This window comes from Argiope bruennichi, chromosome 2, assembly GCF_947563725.1.
Source record: "Argiope bruennichi chromosome 2, qqArgBrue1.1, whole genome shotgun sequence".
In the NCBI taxonomy this organism is placed as follows: Eukaryota; Metazoa; Arthropoda; class Arachnida; order Araneae; family Araneidae; genus Argiope; species Argiope bruennichi.
In genome coordinates, this window is record NC_079152.1 from 2,320,273 (window position 1) to 2,336,860 (window position 16,588).

Sequence of the window (16,588 nt, forward strand, 5' to 3'; positions counted from 1 at the left end):
TTTAATATATTAAAGAAAAATATTATTTTTGAACTTTTGGGACTGATTAATGCAGAGTAATCATAGATAAAATATTTGGAATAATATTCAGAAAAAAAAAGAATATAAATATATAAAACAATTTTTCGGCTTCGCTGATTCGAACTGAGGACAAGAAAAAGAATTCTTTGATTCGACCAGTCACACTAGCCGCCAAGCCACTTATTCTCTGTACGCTTGAAGAGAATTTCCTTCTTAATACGATTATCCAAGTCTCAAGTACGGTGCGAATCTGGTCTAAAAGCACAATGCTAAGAAAATAAATGTCTTCTGCGCATGTGCGTGAGCTCAACGCTTAGAATTTCAAATAAATCTATTAATATACTAAAGAAAAAATTTAATTTTGAACTTTTGGGACTGATTAATACAGAGTAATCATAGATAAAATATTTGGAATAATATTCAGAAAAAAAAAAGAATATAAATATATAAAACAATTTTTCGGCTTCGAGACTCGAACTGAGGACCAGAAAAAGAAATCTTTGATTCGGCCAGTCACTCTAGCAGCCAAGCCACTGATTCACTGTACAGCTGAAGAGTCTTTCCTTCTTAATACGATTATCCCAGTCTCAAGTACGGTGCAAATCTGGTCTAAAAGCACACTGCTAAGAAAATAAATGTCTTCTGCGCATGTGCGTAAGCTCAACGCTTAGAATTTCAAATAAATCTATTAATATACTAAAGAAAAATTTTATTTTTGAACTTTTTGGATTGATTAATGCAGAGTAATCATAGATAAAATATTTGGAATAATGTTCAGGAAAAAAAAGAATAAAAATATATAAAACAATTTTTCGGTTTCGAGACTCGAACTGAGGACCAGAAAAAGAAATCTTTGATTCGACCATTCACTCTAGCCGCCAAGCCATTTATTCTCTGACCGGTTGAAGAGCCTTTCCTTCTTAATACGATTATCCCAGTCTCAAGTACGGTGCGAATCTAGTCTAAAAGCACAAAGCTAAGAAAATAAATGACTTCTGCGCATGTGCGTGACCTCAGCTCTTAGAATTTTAAATAAATCTTTTAATATATTAAAGAAAAATTTTATTTTTGAACTTTTGGGACTGATTAATGCAGAGTAATCATATATAAAATATTTGGAATAATATTTAGAAAAAAAAAGAATAAAAATATATAAAACAATTTTTCGGCTTCGAGACTCGAACTGAGGACCAGAAAAAGAAATCCTTGATTCGACCAGTCACACTAGCCGCCAAGCCACTTATTCTCGGTACGGATGAAGAGCCTTTATTTCTTAATACGATTATCCCAGTCTCAAGTACTGTGCGAATCTGGTCGAAAAGCACAATGCTAAGAAAATAAATGTCTTCTGCGCATGTGCGTGAGCTCAGCTCTTAGAATTTCAAATAAATCTTTTAATATATTAAAGAAAAATATAATTTTTGAACTTTTGGGACTGATTAATGCAGAGTAATCATAGATAAAATATTTGGAATAATATTCAGAAAAAAAAAGAATATAAATATATAAAACAATTTTTCGGCTTCGAGACTCGAACTGAGGACCAGAAAAAGAAATCCTTGATTCGACCAGTCACACTAGCCGCCAAGCCACTTATTCTCGGTACGGATTAAGAGCCTTTCCTTCTTAATACGATTATCCCAGTCTCAAGTACTGTGCGAATCTGGTCGAAAAGCACAATGCTAAGAAAATAAATGTCTTCTGCGCATGTGCGTGAGCTCAGCTCTTAGAATTTCAAATAAATCTTTTAATATATTAAAGAAAAATATAATTTTTGAACTTTTGGGACTGATTAATGCAGAGTAATCATAGATAAAATATTTGGAATAATATTCAGAATTAAAAAAAAAAAAGAATAAAAATTTATAAAACAATTTTTCGGCTTCGAGACTCGAACTGAAGACCAGAAAAAGAAATCTTTGATTCGACCATTCACTCTAGTCGCCAAGCCACTTATTCTCTGTACGTTTGAAGAGCCTTTCCTTCTTAATACGATTATCCCAGTCTCAAGTACGGTGCGAATCTGATGTAAAAGCACAATGCTAAGAAAATAAATGTCTTCTGCGCATGTGCGTGAGCTCAGCTCTTAGAATTTCAAATAAATCTTTTAATATATTAAAGAAAAATATTATTTTTGAACTTTTGGGACTGATTAATGCAGAGTAATCTTAGATAAAATATTTGGAATAATATTCAGAAAAAAAAAAAGAATATAAATATATAAAACAATTTTTCGGCTTCGCTGATTCGAACTGAGGACAAGAAAAAGAATTCTTTGATTCGACCATTCACTCTAGCCGCCAAGCCACTTATTCTCGGTACGGATGAAGAGCCTTTCCTTCTTAATACGATTATCCCAGTCTCAAGTACTGTGCGAATCTGGTCGAAAGCCCAATGCTAAGAAAATAAATGTCTTCTGCGCATGTGCGTGAGCTGAGCTCTTAGAATTTCAAATAAATCTTTTAATATATTAAAGAAAAATATAATTTTTGAACTTTTGGGACTGATTAATGCAGAGTAATCATAGATAAAATATTTGGAATAATATTCAGAATTAAAAAAAAAAGAATAAAAATATATAAAAAAATTTTTCGGCTTCGAGACTCGAACTGAAGACCAGAAAAAGATATCTTTGATTCGACCATTCACTCTAGTCGCCAAGCCACTTATTCTCTGTACGTTTGAAGAGCCTTTCCTTCTTAATACGATTATCCCAGTCTCAAGTACGGTGCGAATCTGATCTAAAAGCACAATGCTAAGAAAATAAATGTCTTCTGCGCATGTGCTTGATCTCAGCTCTTAGAATTTCAAATAAATCTTTTAATATATTAAAGAAAAATATTATTTTTGAACTTTTGGGACTGATTAATGCAGAGTAATCATAGATAAAATATTTGGAATAATATTCAGAATTAAAAAAAAAAAGAATAAAAATATATAAAACAATTTTTCGGCTTCGAGACTCGAACTGAGGACCAGAAAAAGAAATCCTTGATTCGACCAGTCACACTAGCCGCCAAGCCACTTATTCTCGGTACGGATGAAGAGCCTTTCCTTCTTAATACGATTATCCCAGTCTCAAGTACTGTGCGAATCTGGTCGAAAAGCACAATGCTAAGAAAATAAATGTCTTCTGCGCATGTGCGTGAGCTCAGCTCTTAGAATTTCAAATAAATCTTTTAATATATTAAAGAAAAATATAATTTTTGAACTTTTGGGACTGATTAATGCAGAGTAATCACAGATAAAATATTTGGAATAATATTCAGAATTAAAAAAAAAAGAATAAAAATATATAAAACAATTTTTTGGCTTCGAGACTCGAACTGAGGACCAGAAAAAGAAATCTTTGATTCGACCATTCACTCTCGCCGCCAAGCCACTTATTCTCTGTACGTTTGAAGAGCCTTTCCTTCTTAATACGATTATCCCAGTCTCAAGTACGGTGCGAATCTGATCTAAAAGCACAATGCTAAGAAAATAAATGTCTTCTGCGCATGTGCATGATCTCAGCTCTTAGAATTTCAAATAAATCTTTTAATATATTAAAGAAAAATATTATTTTTGAACTTTTGGGACTGATTAATGCAGAGTAATCATAGATTAAATATTTGGAATAATATTCAGAATAAAAAAATGAATAAAAATATATAAAACAATTTTTCGGCTTCGAGACTCGAACTGAGGTCCAGAAAAAGAAATCTTTGATTCGACCATTCACTCTAGCCGCCAAGCCACTTATTCTCTGTACGTTTGAAGAGCCTTTCCTTCTTAATACGATTATCCCAGTCTCAAGTACGGTGCGAATCTGATCTAAAAGCACAATGCTAAGAAAATAAATGTCTTCTGCGCATGTGCGTGAGCTCAGCTCTTAGAATTTCAAATAAATCTTTTAATATATTAAAGAAAAATATTATTTTTGAACTTTTGGGACTGATTAATGCAGAGTAATCATAGATAAAATATTTGGAATAATATTCAGAAAAAAAAAAGAATATAAATATATAAAACAATTTTTCGGCTTCGCTGATTCGAACTGAGGACAAGAAAAAGAATTCTTTGATTCGACCATTCACTCTAGCCGCCAAGCCACTTATTCTCGGTACGGATGAAGAGCCTTTCCTTCTTAATACGATTATCCCAGTCTCAAGTACTGTGCGAATCTGGTCGAAAAGCACAATGCTAAGAAAATAAATGTCTTCTGCGCATGTGCGTGAGCTCAGCTCTTAGAATTTCAAATAAATCTTTTAATATATTAAAGAAAAATATAATTTTTGAACTTTTGGGACTGATTAATGCAGAGTAATCATAGATAAAATATTTGGAATAATATTCAGAATTAAAAAAAAAAAAGAATAAAAATATATAAAAAAAATTTTCGGCTTCGAGACTCGAACTGAGGACCAGAAAAAGAAATCTTTGATTCGACCATTCACTCTCGCCGCCAAGCCACTTATTCTCTGTACGTTTGAAGAGCCTTTCTTTCTTAATACGATTATCCCAGTCTCAAGTATGGTGCGAATCTGATCTAAAAGCACAATGCTAAGAAAATAAATGTCTTCTGCGCATGTGCTTGATCTCAGCTCTTAGAATTTCAAATAAATCTTTTAATATATTAAAGAAAAATATTATTTTTGAACTTTTGGGACTGATTAATGCAGAGTAATCATAGATTAAATATTTGGAATAATATTCAGAATAAAAAAAAGAATAAAAATATATAAAACAATTTTTCGGCTTCGAGACTCGAACTGAGGTCCAGAAAAAGAAATCTTTGATTCGACCATTCACTCTAGCCACCAAACCACTTATTCTCGGTACGGATGAAGAGCCTTTCCTTCTTAATACGATTATCCCAGTCTCAAGTACTGTGCGAATCTGGTCGAAAAGCACAATGCTAAGAAAATAAATGTCTTCTGCGCATGTGCGTGAGCTCAGCTCTTAGAATTTCAAATAAATCTTTTAATATATTAAAGAAAAATATAATTTTTGAACTTTTGGGACTGATTAATGCAGAGTAATCATAGATAAAATATTTGGAATGATATTCAGAATTTAAAAAAAAAGAATAAAAATATATAAAACAATTTTTCGGCTTCGAGACTCGAACTGAAGACCAGAAAAAGAAATCTTTGATTCGACCATTCACTCTAGTCGCCAAGCCACTTATTCTCTGTACGTTTGAAGAGCCTTTCCTTCTTAATACGATTATCCCAGTCTCAAGTACGGTGCGAATCTGATCTAAAAGCACAATGCTAAGAAAATAAATGTCTTCTGCGCATGTGCGTGAGCTGAGCTCTTAGAATTTCAAATAAATCTTTTAATATATTAAAGAAAAATATAATTTTTGAACTTTTGGGACTGATTAATGCAGAGTAATCATAGATAAAATATTTGGAATAATATTCAGAATTAAAAAAAAAAGAATAAAAATATATAAAAAAATTTTTCGGCTTCGAGACTCGAACTGAAGACCAGAAAAAGAAATCTTTGATTCGACCATTCACTCTAGTCGCCAAGCCACTTATTCTCTGTACGTTTGAAGAGCCTTTCCTTCTTAATACGATTATCCCAGTCTCAAGTACGGTGCGAATCTGATCTAATAGCACAATGCTAAGAAAATAAATGTCTTCTGCGCATGTGCGTGAGCTCAGCTCTTAGAATTTCAAATAAATCTTTTAATATATTAAAGAAAAATATTATTTTTGAACTTTTGGGACTGATTAATGCAGAGTAATCATAGATAAAATATTTGGAATAATATTCAGAAAAAAAAAGAATATAAATATATAAAACAATTTTTCGGCTTCGCTGATTCGAACTGAGGACAAGAAAAAGAATTCTTTGATTCGACCATTCACTCTAGCCGCCAAGCCACTTATTCTCTGTACGTCTGAAGAGCCTTTCCTTCTTAATACGATTATCCCAGTCTCAAGTACGGTGCGAATCTGATCTAAAAGCACAATGCTAAGAAAATAAATGTCTTCTGCGCATGTGCTTGATCTCAGCTCTTAGAATTTCAAATAAATCTTTTAATATATTAAAGAAAAATATTATTTTTGAACTTTTGGGACTGATTAATGCAGAGTAATCATAGATAAAATATTTGGAATAATATTCAGAATTAAAAAAAAAGAATAAAAATATATAAAACAATTTTTTGGCTTCGAGACTCGAACTGAGGACCAGAAAAAGAAATCTTTGATTCGACCATTCACTCTCGCCGCCAAGCCACTTATTCTCTGTACGTTTGAAGAGCCTTTCCTTCTTAATACGATTATCCCAGTCTCAAGTACGGTGCGAATCTGATCTAAAAGCACAATGCTAAGAAAATAAATGTCTTCTGCGCATGTGCTTGATCTCAGCTCTTAGAATTTCAAATAAATCTTTTAATATATTAAAGAAAAATATTATTTTTGAACTTTTGGGACTGATTAATGCAGAGTAATCATAGATTAAATATTTGGAATAATATTCAGAATAAAAAAAAGAATAAAAATATATAAAACAATTTTTCGGCTTCGAGACTCGAACTGAGGTCCAGAAAAAGAAATCTTTGATTCGACCATTCACTCTAGCCGCCAAGCCACTTATTCTCTGTACGTTTGAAGAGTCTTTCCTTCTTAATACGATTATCCCAGTTTCAAGTACGGTGCGAATCTGATCTAAAAGCACAATGCTAAGAAAATAAATGTCTTCTGCGCATGTGCGTAAGCTCAACGCTTAGAATTTCAAATAAATCTATTAATATACTAAAGAAAAAATTTAATTTTGAACTTTTGGGACTGATTAATACAGAGTAATCATAGATAAAATATTTGGAATAATATTCAGAAAAAAAAAGAATATAAATATATAAAACAATTTTTCGGCTTCGAGACTCGAACTGAGGACCAGAAAAAGAAATCCTTGATTCGACCAGTCACACTAGCCGCCAAGCCACTTATTCTCGGTACGGATGAAGAGCCTTTCCTTCTTAATACGATTATCCCAGTCTCAAGTACTGTGCGAATCTGGTCGAAAAGCACAATGCTAAGAAAATAAATGTCTTCTGCGCATGTGCGTGAGCTCAGCTCTTAGAATTTCAAATAAATCTTTTAATATATTAAAGAAAAATATAATTTTTGAACTTTTGGGACTGATTAATGCAGAGTAATCATAGATAAAATATTTGGAATAATATTCAGAATTAAAAAAAAAAGAATAAAAATATATAAAACAATTTTTCGGCTTCGAGACTCGAACTGAAGACCAGAAAAAGAAATCTTTGATTCGACCATTCACTCTAGTCGCCAAGCCACTTATTCTCTGTAGGTTTGAAGAGCCTTTCCTTCTTAATACGATTATCCCAGTCTCAAGTACGGTGCGAATCTGATCTAAAAGCACAATGCTAAGAAAATAAATGTCTTCTGCGCATGTGCGTGAGCTCAGCTCTTAGAATTTCAAATAAATCTTTTAATATATTAAAGAAAAATATTATTTTTGAACTTTTGGGACTGATTAATGCAGAGTAATCATAGATAAAATATTTGGAATAATATTCAGAAAAAAAAAAGAATATAAATATATAAAACAATTTTTCGGCTTCGCTGATTCGAACTGAGGACAAGAAAAAGAATTCTTTGATTCGACCATTCACTCTAGCCGCCAAGCCACTTATTCTCGGTACGGATGAAGAGCCTTTCCTTCTTAATACGATTATCCCAGTCTCAAGTACGGTGCGAATCTGATCTAAAAGCACTATGCTAAGAAAATAAATGTCTTCTGCGCATGTGCGTGAGCTCAGCTCTTAGAATTTCAAATAAATCTTTTAATATATTAAAGAAAAATATTATTTTTGAACTTTTGGGACTGATTAATGCAGAGTAATCATAGATAAAATATTTGGAATAATATTCAGAAAAGAAAAGAATATAAATATATAAAACAATTTTTCGGCTTCGCTGATTCGAACTGAGGACAAGAAAAAGAATTCTTTGATTCGACCATTCACTCTAGCCGCCAAGCCACTTATTCTCTGTAAGTTTGAAGAGCCTTTCCTTCTTAATACGATTATCCCAGTCTCAAGTACGGTGCGAATCTGATCTAAAAGCACAATGCTAAGAAAATAAATGTCTTCTGCGCATGTGCTTGATCTCAGCTCTTAGAATTTCAAATAAATCTTTTAATATATTAAAAAAAAATATTATTTTTGAACTTTTGGGACTGATTAATGCAGAGTAATCATAGATAAAATATTTGGAATAATATTCAGAATTAAAAAAAAAAGAATAAAAATATATAAAACAATTTTTCGGCTTCGAGACTCGAACTGAGGACCAGAAAAAGAAATCTTTAATTCGACCATTCACTCTAGCCGCCAAGCCACTTATTCTCTGTACGTTTGAAGAGCCTTTCCTTCTTAATACGATTATCCCAGTCTCAAGTACGGTGCGATTCTGATCTAAAAGCACAATGCTAAGAAAATAAATGTCTTCTGCGCATGTGCTTGATCTCAGCTCTTAGAATTTCAAATAAATCTTTTAAAATATTAAAGAGAAATATTATTTTTGAACTTTTGGGACTGATTAATTCAGAGTAATCATAGATAAAATATTTGGAATAATATTCAGAAAAAAAAAAGAATAAAAATATATAAAACAATTTTACGGCTTCGAGATTCGAACTGAGGACAAGAAAAAGAATTCTTTGATTCGACCAGTCACACTAGCCACCAAGCCACTTATTCTCTGTACTGTTGAAGAGCCTTTCCTTCTTAATACGATTATTCCAGTCTCAAATACGGTGCGAATCTGGTCTAAAAGCACAATGCTAAGAAAATAAATGTCTTCTGCGCATGTGCGTAAGCTCAACGCTTAGAATTTCAAATAAATCTATTAATATACTAAAGAAAAAATTTAATTTTGAACTTTTGGGACTGATTAATACAGAGTAATCATAGATAAAATATTTGGAATAATATTCAGAAAAAAAAGAATATAAATATATAAAACAATTTTTCATCTTCGAGACTCGAACTGAGGACCAGAAAAAGAAATCCTTGATTCGACCAGTCATACTAGCCGCCAAGCCACTTATTCTCGGTACGGATGAAGAGCCTTTCCTTCTTAATACGATTATACCAGTCTCAAGTACTGTGCGAATCTGGTCGAAAAGCACAATGCTAAGAAAATAAATGTCTTCTGCGCATGTGCGTGAGCTTAGCTCTTAGAATTTCAAATAAATCTTTTAATATATTAAAGAAAAATATAATTTTTGAACTTTTGGGACTGATTAATGCAGAGTAATCATAGATAAAATATTTGGAATAATATTCAGAATTAAAAAAAAAGAATAAAAATATATAAAACAATTTTTCGGCTTCGAGACTCGAACTGAGGACCAGAAAAAGAAATCTTTGATTCGACCATTCACTCTAGCCGACAAGCCACTTATTCTCTGTACGTTTGAAGAGCCTTTCCTTCTTAATACGATTATCCCAGTCTCAAGTACGGTGCGAATCTGATCTAAAAGCACAATGCTAAGAAAATAAATGTCTTCTGCGCATGTGCGTGAGCTCAGCTCTTAGAATTTCAAATAAATCTTTTAATATATTAAAGAAAAATATAATTTTTGAACTTTTGGGACTGATTAATGCAGAGTAATCATAGATAAAATATTTGGAATAATATTCAGAATTAAAAAAAAAAGAATAAAAATATATAAAACAATTTTTCGGCTTCGAGACTCGAACTGAGGACCAGAAAAAGAAATCTTTGATTCGACCATTCACTCCAGCCGCCAAGCCACTTATTCTCTGTACGTTTGAAGAGCCTTTCCTTCTTAATACGATTATCCCAGTCTCAAGTACGGTGCGAATCTGATCTAAAAGCACAATGCTAAGAAAATAAATGTCTTCTGCGCATGTGCTTGATCTCAGCTCTTAGAATTTCAAATAAATCTTTTAAAATATTAAAGAGAAATATTATTTTTGAACTTTTGGGACTGATTAATTCAGAGTAATCATAGATAAAATATTTGGAATAATATTCAGAAAAAAAAAAGAATAAAAATATATAAAACAATTTTACGGCTTCGAGATTCGAACTGAGGACAAGAAAAAGAATTCTTTGATTCGACCAGTCACACTAGCCACCAAGCCACTTATTCTCTGTACTGTTGAAGAGCCTTTCCTTCTTAATACGATTATTCCAGTCTCAAATACGGTGCGAATCTGGTCTAAAAGCACAATGCTAAGAAAATAAATGTCTTCTGCGCATGTGCGTAAGCTCAACGCTTAGAATTTCAAATAAATCTATTAATATACTAAAGAAAAAATTTAATTTTGAACTTTTGGGACTGATTAATACAGAGTAATCATAGATAAAATATTTGGAATAATATTCAGAAAAAAAAAGAATATAAATATATAAAACAATTTTTCATCTTCGAGACTCGAACTGAGGACCAGAAAAAGAAATCCTTGATTCGACCAGTCACACTAGCCGCCAAGCCACTTATTCTCGGTACGGATGAAGAGCCTTTCCTTCTTAATACGATTATACCAGTCTCAAGTACTGTGCGAATCTGGTCGAAAAGCACAATGCTAAGAAAATAAATGTCTTCTGCGCATGTGCGTGAGCTTAGCTCTTAGAATTTCAAATAAATCTTTTAATATATTAAAGAAAAATATAATTTTTGAACTTTTGGGACTGATTAATGCAGAGTAATCATAAATAAAATATTTGGAATAATATTCAGAATTAAAAAAAAAGAATAAAAATATATAAAACAATTTTTCGGCTTCGAGACTCGAACTGAGGACCAGAAAAAGAAATCTTTGATTCGACCATTCACTCTAGCCGACAAGCCACTTATTCTCTGTACGTTTGAAGAGCCTTTCCTTCTTAATACGATTATCCCAGTCTCAAGTACGGTGCGAATCTGATCTAAAAGCACAATGCTAAGAAAATAAATGTCTTCTGCGCATGTGCGTGAGCTCAGCTCTTAGAATTTCAAATAAATCTTTTAATATATTAAAGAAAAATATAATTTTTGAACTTTTGGGACTGATTAATGCAGAGTAATCATAGATAAAATATTTGGAATAATATTCAGAATTAAAAAAAAAAAAGAATAAAAATATATAAAACAATTTTTCGGCTTCGAGACTCGAACTGAGGACCAGAAAAAGAAATCTTTGATTCGACCATTCACTCCAGCCGCCAAGCCACTTATTCTCTGTACGTTTGAAGAGCCTTTCCTTCTTAATACGATTATCCCAGTCTCAAGTACGGTGCGAATCTGATCTAAAAGCACAATGCTAAGAAAATAAATGTCTTCTGCGCATGTGCTTGATCTCAGCTCTTAGAATTTCAAATAAATCTTTTAATATATTAAAGAAAAATATAATTTTTGAACTTTTGGGACTGATTAATGCAGAGTAATCATAGATAAAATATTTGGAATAATATTCAGAATTAAAAAAAAAGAATAAAAATATATAAAACAATTTTTCGGCTTCGAGACTCGAACTGAGGACCAGAAAAAGAAATCTTTGATTCGACCATTCACTCTAGCCGCCAAGCCACTTATTCTCTGTACGTTTGAAGAGCCTTTCCTTCTTAATACGATTATCCCAGTCTCAAGTACGGTGCGAATCTGATCTAAAAGCACAATGCTAAGAAAATAAATGTCTTCTGCGCATGTGCATGAGCTCAGCTCTTAGAATTTAAAATAAATCTTTTAATATATTAAAGAAAAATATTATTTTTGAACTTTTGGGACTGATTAATGCAGAGTAATCATAGATTAAATATTTGGAATAATATTCAGAATAAAAAAAAGAATAAAAATATATAAAACAATTTTTCGGCTTCGAGACTCGAACTGAGGACCAGAAAAAGAAATCTTTGATTCGACCATTCACTCCAGCCGCCAAGCCACTTATTCTCTGTACGTTTGAAGAGCCTTTCCTTCTTAATACGATTATCCCAGTCTCAAGTACGGTGCGAATCTGATCTAAAAGCACAATGCTAAGAAAATAAATGTCTTCTGCGCATGTGCTTGATCTCAGCTCTTAGAATTTCAAATAAATCTTTTAATATATTAAAGAAAAATATAATTTTTGAACTTTTGGGACTGATTAATGCAGAGTAATCATAGATTAAATATTTGGAATAATATTCAGAATAAAAAAAAAGAATAAAAATATATAAAACAATTTTTCGGTTTCGAGACTCGAACTGAGGACCAGAAAAAGAAATCTTTGATTCGACCATTCACTCTATCCGCCAAGCCACTTATTCTCTGTACGTTTGAAGAGCCTTTCCTTCTTAATACGATTATCCCAGTCTCAAGTACGGTGCGAATCTGATCTAAAAGCACAATGCTAAGAAAATAAATGTCTTCTGCGCATGTGCGTGAGCTCAGCTCTTAGAATTTAAAATAAATCTTTTAATATATTAAAGAAAAATATTATTTTTGAACTTTTGGGACTGATTAATGCAGAGTAATCATAGATAAAATATTTGGAATAATATTCAGAAAAGAAAAGAATATAAATATATAAAACAATTTTTCGGCTTCGCTGATTCGAACTGAGGACAAGAAAAAGAATTCTTTGATTCGACCATTCACTCTAGCCGCCAAGCCACTTATTCTCTGTAAGTTTGAAGAGCCTTTCCTTCTTAATACGATTATCCCAGTCTCAAGTACGGTGCGAATCTGATCTAAAAGCACAATGCTAAGAAAATAAATGTCTTCTGCGCATGTGCTTGATCTCAGCTCTTAGAATTTCAAATAAATCTTTTAATATATTAAAAAAAAATATTATTTTTGAACTTTTGGGACTGATTAATGCAGAGTAATCATAGATAAAATATTTGGAATAATATTCAGAATTAAAAAAAAAAGAATAAAAATATATAAAACAATTTTTCGGCTTCGAGACTCGAACTGAGGACCAGAAAAAGAAATCTTTAATTCGACCATTCACTCTAGCCGCCAAGCCACTTATTCTCTGTACGTTTGAAGAGCCTTTCCTTCTTAATACGATTATCCCAGTCTCAAGTACGGTGCGATTCTGATCTAAAAGCACAATGCTAAGAAAATAAATGTCTTCTGCGCATGTACTTGATCTCAGCTCTTAGAATTTCAAATAAATCTTTTAAAATATTAAAGAGAAATATTATTTTTGAACTTTTGGGACTGATTAATTCAGAGTAATCATAGATAAAATATTTGGAATAATATTCAGAAAAAAAAAAGAATAAAAATATATAAAACAATTTTACGGCTTCGAGATTCGAACTGAGGACAAGAAAAAGAATTCTTTGATTCGACCAGTCACACTAGCCACCAAGCCACTTATTCTCTGTACTGTTGAAGAGCCTTTCCTTCTTAATACGATTATTCCAGTCTCAAATACGGTGCGAATCTGGTCTAAAAGCACAATGCTAAGAAAATAAATGTCTTCTGCGCATGTGCGTAAGCTCAACGCTTAGAATTTCAAATAAATCTATTAATATACTAAAGAAAAAATTTAATTTTGAACTTTTGGGACTGATTAATACAGAGTAATCATAGATAAAATATTTGGAATAATATTCAGAAAAAAAAGAATATAAATATATAAAACAATTTTTCATCTTCGAGACTCGAACTGAGGACCAGAAAAAGAAATCCTTGATTCGACCAGTCACACTAGCCGCCAAGCCACTTATTCTCGGTACGGATGAAGAGCCTTTCCTTCTTAATACGATTATACCAGTCTCAAGTACTGTGCGAATCTGGTCGAAAAGCACAATGCTAAGAAAATAAATGTCTTCTGCGCATGTGCGTGAGCTTAGCTCTTAGAATTTCAAATAAATCTTTTAATATATTAAAGAAAAATATAATTTTTGAACTTTTGGGACTGATTAATGCAGAGTAATCATAAATAAAATATTTGGAATAATATTCAGAATTAAAAAAAAAGAATAAAAATATATAAAACAATTTTTCGGCTTCGAGACTCGAACTGAGGACCAGAAAAAGAAATCTTTGATTCGACCATTCACTCTAGCCGACAAGCCACTTATTCTCTGTACGTTTGAAGAGCCTTTCCTTCTTAATACGATTATCCCAGTCTCAAGTACGGTGCGAATCTGATCTAAAAGCACAATGCTAAGAAAATAAATGTCTTCTGCGCATGTGCGTGAGCTCAGCTCTTAGAATTTCAAATAAATCTTTTAATATATTAAAGAAAAATATAATTTTTGAACTTTTGGGACTGATTAATGCAGAGTAATCATAGATAAAATATTTGGAATAATATTCAGAATTAAAAAAAAAAAGAATAAAAATATATAAAACAATTTTTCGGCTTCGAGACTCGAACTGAGGACCAGAAAAAGAAATCTTTGATTCGACCATTCACTCCAGCCGCCAAGCCACTTATTCTCTGTACGTTTGAAGAGCCTTTCCTTCTTAATACGATTATCCCAGTCTCAAGTACGGTGCGAATCTGATCTAAAAGCACAATGCTAAGAAAATAAATGTCTTCTGCGCATGTGCTTGATCTCAGCTCTTAGAATTTCAAATAAATCTTTTAATATATTAAAGAAAAATATAATTTTTGAACTTTTGGGACTGATTAATGCAGAGTAATCATAGATAAAATATTTGGAATAATATTCAGAATTAAAAAAAAAGAATAAAAATATATAAAACAATTTTTCGGCTTCGAGACTCGAACTGAGGACCAGAAAAAGAAATCTTTGATTCGACCATTCACTCTAGCCGCCAAGCCACTTATTCTCTGTACGTTTGAAGAGCCTTTCCTTCTTAATACGATTATCCCAGTCTCAAGTACGGTGCGAATCTGATCTAAAAGCACAATGCTAAGAAAATAAATGTCTTCTGCGCATGTGCATGAGCTCAGCTCTTAGAATTTAAAATAAATCTTTTAATATATTAAAGAAAAATATTATTTTTGAACTTTTGGGACTGATTAATGCAGAGTAATCATAGATTAAATATTTGGAATAATATTCAGAATAAAAAAAAGAATAAAAATATATAAAACAATTTTTCGGCTTCGAGACTCGAACTGAGGACCAGAAAAAGAAATCTTTGATTCGACCATTCACTCCAGCCGCCAAGCCACTTATTCTCTGTACGTTTGAAGAGCCTTTCCTTCTTAATACGATTATCCCAGTCTCAAGTACGGTGCGAATCTGATCTAAAAGCACAATGCTAAGAAAATAAATGTCTTCTGCGCATGTGCTTGATCTCAGCTCTTAGAATTTCAAATAAATCTTTTAATATATTAAAGAAAAATATAATTTTTGAACTTTTGGGACTGATTAATGCAGAGTAATCATAGATTAAATATTTGGAATAATATTCAGAATAAAAAAAAAGAATAAAAATATATAAAACAATTTTTCGGTTTCGAGACTCGAACTGAGGACCAGAAAAAGAAATCTTTGATTCGACCATTCACTCTATCCGCCAAGCCACTTATTCTCTGTACGTTTGAAGAGCCTTTCCTTCTTAATACGATTATCCCAGTCTCAAGTACGGTGCGAATCTGATCTAAAAGCACAATGCTAAGAAAATAAATGTCTTCTGCGCATGTGCGTGAGCTCAGCTCTTAGAATTTCAAATAAATCTTTTAATATATTAAAGAAAAATATAATTTTTGAACTTTTGGGACTGATTAATGCAGAGTAATCATAGATAAAATATTTGGAATAATATTCAGAATTAAAAAAAAAAAAGAATAAAAATATATAAAACAATTTTTCGGCTTCGAGACTCGAACTGAGGACCAGAAAAAGAAATCTTTGATTCGACCATTCACTCCAGCCGCCAAGCCACTTATTCTCTGTACGTTTGAAGAGCCTTTCCTTCTTAATACGATTATCCCAGTCTCAAGTACGGTGCGAATCTGATCTAAAAGCACTATGCTAAGAAAATAAATGTCTTCTGCGCATGTGCTTGATCTCAGCTCTTAGAATTTCAAATAAATCTTTTAATATATTAAAGAAAAATATAATTTTTGAACTTTTGGGACTGATTAATGCAGAGTAATCATAGATAAAATATTTGGAATAATATTCAGAATTAAAAAAAAAGAATAAAAATATATAAAACAATTTTTCGGCTTCGAGACTCGAACTGAGGACCAGAAAAAGAAATCTTTGATTCGACCATTCACTCTAGCCGACAAGCCACTTATTCTCTGTACGTTTGAAGAGCCTTTCCTTCTTAATACGATTATCCCAGTCTCAAGTACGGTGCGAATCTGATCTAAAAGCACAATGCTAAGAAAATAAATGTCTTCTGCGCATGTGCATGAGCTCAGCTCTTAGAATTTAAAATAAATCTTTTAATATATTAAAGAAAAATATTATTTTTGAACTTTTGGGACTGATTAATGCAGAGTAATCATAGATTAAATATTTGGAATAATATTCAGAATAAAAAAAAAAGAATAAAAATATATAAAACAATTTTTCGGCTTCGAGACTCGAACTGAGGACCAGAAAAAGAAATCTTTGATTCGACCATTCACTCCAGCCGCCAAGCCACTTATTCTCTG